The sequence below is a fragment of the Melanerpes formicivorus genome, unplaced genomic scaffold (assembly GCF_026170545.1).
Source record: "Melanerpes formicivorus ecotype bairdi unplaced genomic scaffold, bMelFor1.0.p_v2 SCAF_210, whole genome shotgun sequence".
Lineage (NCBI taxonomy): Eukaryota > Metazoa > Chordata > Aves > Piciformes > Picidae > Melanerpes > Melanerpes formicivorus.
The window spans coordinates 67,460-72,589 of record NW_027142562.1 but is presented as its reverse complement, the minus strand read 5'-3'; positions in this window follow the sequence as shown (position 1 = coordinate 72,589).

Below are 5,130 nucleotides of genomic sequence, written 5' to 3'. Positions count from 1 at the left end.
CTCCCTGGCACAAGGCTGGGAACACTGCAGTGCCCTGAAGCTGCACAAGGTGGATGTGGGGAGCAGAGCTCCTCTCTTTACCTGCTCCTCAGCAAGGTACTGCAGGTCATACTCCAAGGAGTAGAACTCGATGGGGAAGCTGCAAGGGTTCTTCACCACCACTGTGCCCTGTGCCCCAGGGCTGGATGGCAGCACTGGCCCCAGCTCCAGCACTTCAGGCTGGAACTCCAGCCGTGGCTCCAGCCCACTGCCTGAGACCAGCAGCTGGAGGTGCTGGCTGCTGTGGCAGATGTGGATCTTCAGAGTGCTCCTGTAGAGCTTCTGAAAAGAGAGAAGGGCAGAAAGCTCCTCCATGAAGTGCCAGGGCCTCAAACTCACCCTGTGCCCCGAGGCCAGGGCTGGCAGCAGCACCTCTGAGCTGAATGGAGAACAGAAAGCAGGACAAGGAGGGCTGCTTGGAAACTGGAAAAGGCAGAGTCAGGCTCAGGGAAGGGAGACACTTGGCATGCTGAGAGTGCTGAGCCCCTGGCCCAGGTTGCCCCACGGGGGAGATGCCCCCCAGCAGCACAGGGCTTTGCCTTGCATTTTGGAGAGGGAACCTGGAGCAAAGAGCTGCTCAGCCTGAGCCTGCTCAGCATAGCCCAGGGCCCTCTGATCCCCCAGGAGCCAGGTGGGAGAGCTGCTGCTAGCCCAGGCTGGGCTGGGCAGAGGGACTCCCCAAAGGACTGGCCCTGCCAGGAGAGCAGAGCAGGCTGCTGGCTCAGGAGTGCTGCTGCCAGCAGCTGAACCTCTCCCTGCTCTCTGTGCACCTCCAGCTCTCCTCAGCTGCCCTGGAGCAGAGCTCCTTGGAGCCTGCCCCATCAGAGGAGGTCTTTCAGCACTGCCTCTCCCAGCAGCTCCACAAAAGGCTGCTGGCTCTGTGGAGCAAGGGCAGGGGCAGTGCTGGAGCACGGAGCTGTAACCTTTGCCCTCTGCAGGCTGCTGGCAATCTGCCTCTTGTGGGCAGCAGGAGTGCCCAGAGGTGGGAGATGCCCCATCCCTGGCACCACTCCTGGGGCAGTGCAGTGCTCAGCAGAAAGGTCTGCAGGCTTGTGGTGCCCAGACCCAGCCCTGGCAGCGCTGTGGCGGGCAAGGAGCAGCTGAACAAGAGGGGCAGAGGAGCTCTCCCTGGCCAGACAGGAGGGGAGTCCTCTGCTCAGGGCTTGGCTCCCCAAGCCCCCTCTGCAGAGGCTGCAGCAGGGGAAGCTGAGCTTGCAGCAAGCTGCCCGTGGGGGCAGGGCTCAGCTCCTGCTCCCAGCCTGGGCTCTCCTGCCCACACTGCCCTGCCAGACCTCCTGGGGGGGACCCCAGCCCAGCTCACCTCTTCCACGGGGCAAAACCTGACTCGCAGGTTGCACCACTGCCCAGGGGCCAGGACTCCAGCTGAGGGAAGCACCTCAAAGACGCCGGCCTTGGCCTTGGGCTCCTGCAGCAGCTTCCCACGCCTGCTGGCTGCCAAAGGCTTGTCCACCTGAGCACAGAAACCAGGGGCTGAGGTCTCCTTGCTCTGGCAGGACACAGCTGGCTTCCTGCAGTGCTGGCACTCCTGGCCTCAGAGCACCCATCCCAGTCAGGTGGGGCCAGCCCTGGCCTAGAACTGGTGGCCAAAGGCAGAGGCAGGACAGGCAGCAGGGGAGGCTGCTCCTGACGAGAGGAGCAAGGGCTGAAGGTGGCAGAGAAGGGAAGCAGCAGCTGCTCAACAGGCCCAGGGCACCCTCCAAAGCCTCCTCAGCCCAGCTGGAGCCCAAGTGCTGAAGCAGCCAGAGGAGCAGAGGAGGCAAGAGAGAAGCAGGAAAGGCAGCCCAGAAGATGCAAGTGGCAGAGTGTCTGTGCTTTACCTTCTGAGCAGGCTCCTCCCTGCTGAGGAACCACTGACAGGGCACTGGCAGCTGGTTGTAGAGCCGAGTGGTCTCCTCCTGGCACTGCCCACACTGGAGAGGGGAGAACTCCAGCCTGGCCCTGGAGAGGCAGAGGGAGGGCACAACCCCCCTGGCACGCAGGAGCAGACGAACCGTGGGGCCTCCTGTCACCTGGTGAGGCACAGAGCAGCCAGGTGAGCTCCAGCTGGCCTCTGCTGCTGGCCCCAGCCTGCCCCCGCAGGGGGTGAGGGCAGAGGGAGGGGAGGAGGCACAGGGCACCTGGATGGGCAGCAGCAGGGCCGCCTGGCCCAGCGGCAGCCTGGCACTCTGGGGCTCCAGGCACACGGTGAAGCTCCTGCTCTGGGAGCAGGGCAGCTGCTCCACGCGCTCCAGCTCCACACTGAAGCCTTCAAGAGATGGACAGGAAGCAGCTGAGGCACAGGGGACAGCAGCTGGGGCACCAGCAGCCTAGGGCCACCTGAGTGTCCTGGCTGGCAGCCCTGGCAAGGACTCTGCCTCTCCAGAGCAGCTGCTGCTGCTCCTTCTCCCCCGGCACCGCTGCAGGCCCAAAGCTTGGCACAGCCAGAGCCCAGGCCCCAAGGGGGGAAAGGAAAAGGTTTCAGCTGAGGAGCTGCAGCAAGGCCAGGGAAGGACACTCAGACCTCTTCAAAGGAGAATTCCCAGCTAAGATTTGCCCATGCCCTGCTGCTGCCTAGAAACAACTGAGGGAGGCCTCTGGGCACCCTGCAGAGACAGCAGGGCAGCGCTTGGTGCTGCTGCAGCCTTGCCTCAAGGGCCGCTCCAGAGGCCTGTCTGGATACAGCACAGCCCCTGCCAGGCTGTCTCCTCAGCCAGGGCTGAGCACAAGTGCCACGACCTCAGGAACTTCACACCAAGCAGCTCAGCAGCACCCAGGCTCCAGCTCCTTGCAACACAAGGCCAGAGAGCACCCAGAGAAGCTCAGCTGCTGCTGCTGGCAGCCAAGAGCAGAAGGTGCTGAGAGGGGAGCAAGGTGAGCAGCCCACCCAGCCCCTGCAGGGCAGAGTTAGGGCAGCCACAGGCAGGCCAGGCCCCTGGGCACTGCTGGCCAGCAGAACTCAGGCTCCAAAGCAGCAGGTCCCCAGCAGGACAAAGCTCCCCAAGAGCTCTCCGTGGCAGTGGCTCAGGCTGAGCTGCCACAGGCAGCTCTTGCAAGGCCACAGGAAGGGTCCCCAGCACTGCCTACCTGTGCCACACAGGAGCTGCCCAGGCACTTGGAAGGACACAGGGAAGTGCCCCAGGCTGGTGACCTTCACGCTGCGCCTGTGGATGCCACCCAGCCCCACGCAGCCAAAGTCCAGGATGTACTCAGGCAGCTCAGCTCTGCAAGGAGGAGGGAGGGCACTCCTGAGCCCACAGCCTGGCCACGTTGCCATGGCATGGGAGGTGCAACTCCAGGGCAACGACTCAGCTCAAGCCCCTGGAGCCCAACACCTGAGCAGCTGGTGCCAAGACTCTGGCCGGTGCCAGGGAAGGCAGGGCCCAGCTTCTAGCAGCTCCCAGGGGCACCTTCAAGCACAGCTGGCTGCCAGTGGGCACTGCCCACAGCTCCTGGGCCACTGCACACAAGTCCACTGCACCTCCACTGCTCTCAGTGCAGCTTCTGAGCCTGGCCCACAGCCCACCCCTGAAACTGCTTCAGGACCTTGTCAGAAGAGTTCTCCCTCCCCCTCCCCCCCCAGGAAATCTTCACCACTCTGCACCCAGCTCTGTCCCCAGAGCCCCAGGGGCCGCAGCCACCAACCCCTGTGAGAGCCACAGGAAGGTCCTGTCCAGAGCCATCCCACTGGGAAAACACAGCCAGGATCTGTTCTGCACAGCACCTTCTGCCTGAGCTGGAGCCTGCTGCTCCCACTGCTCAGCATCAAGGAGCAGAGGGAAGGACCAAGCGACCTAGGGGAGCCCTGCAGTCCCCCCAGCAGCCAAGGCCCCTGAGGGAGACTTTGCCAACCTGCCCTTCGGGTCAGATGTGGTCTGGTGGCACCAGGAAGCCAGCTCTGAGCTGCCTCTTTCAGGGCTGCCCAGCAGGGATGGTGGCTGGGCTGGCTGGAGGGGCCTCATGGTCTGCACTGGGTCCCCTCAGCTCTAGGCACAGAGCCCAGCATCTGTGGGGAGCTGAGAGCAGCTCCACAGCTCAGGGAAGCGAGGACACTCAGCTGCTCCCAGGCAGCACGGCACAGCTCTCAGGAGCAAAGCCTTTCTGCTGGCCACAGCTGCTCCAGGCTCTGCAGAGCCCAGCAGCTCTCAGCAGCAGGGCTGCACTGCTGGCTGTCACCCCCAGAGCACCTGCAGACGGCCAGGGATGTCCTTACTCACTCGAGAAGCCTGCGGCGAGCAGGCAGCCTCAAGGCAGCTTCCTTTGGGGCGCTGCAGGCCACAGCTGCCTGCTGCTCCAGGATGTGCTCCTTGAGCAGGATGTCCTCCAGCTGCACCTGCAGCCCAGTGTCCAGCTGAGGCAAGGAAAGACAGGGACTGCTTAGCCAAGGGCCTTCCCAGGGCATGGGCTCAGCTCCCCAGGAGGCTCCCAGCCTGCTCTTGTTGGAAGGGCTGAGGGAGTCCTCCTGCCCCACTGCCTGGGACACCTCCAGCTCTCTTTGGCAGGACCTTGTCTCCAGAGCTACCAACTCCAGCCCCTTCAGCTGCCCAGGCACTGCAATCCAAGCTGATCTGGCCAGACACAGAGGGACAAGCCAGGGACCTGCCAGAGCTCCAGGCATTGGCCTGCCCCCAAGCAGTGCCAAAGCAGCCTGGAGCAAAGCCCTCTTGCCAAGGAGGCCAGGAGGAAGCTGCTGCTGCTGCCTCTTGGAGATGAGCAGCGAGATCACAGTCCCAGGGCTGGCTCAGGCACCTGGCACACCTGGCAGAGCTTGGCTGGGGGGCAAGAAGCAGCCTAGAGATGGGGCCCCAGCAATTCATCCCCAGGAGCAGGGCCTGCAGGATTCCCCCCAGGCTGCCAGGAAGCTCCTCCAGCTCCAGCAGGGACAACTAGCAGAGCTGGAGAGCTGAGCTGATGATGTCCCAGCTAAGTGTGGCAGGGAGGGCCCACCTGTTAGCAGGACACCCAGAAGCCTGCTGTGGGCTCCAAGGGGATCCATGGCACAAGGGGGAGAGGCTGGCAGGTGCCACACGGGGCAGCAGCTGTTCTCACCGTGGCGTCCGAGTCAGCTGGGGGGGTTCTGTGGCTGCAGCCTCC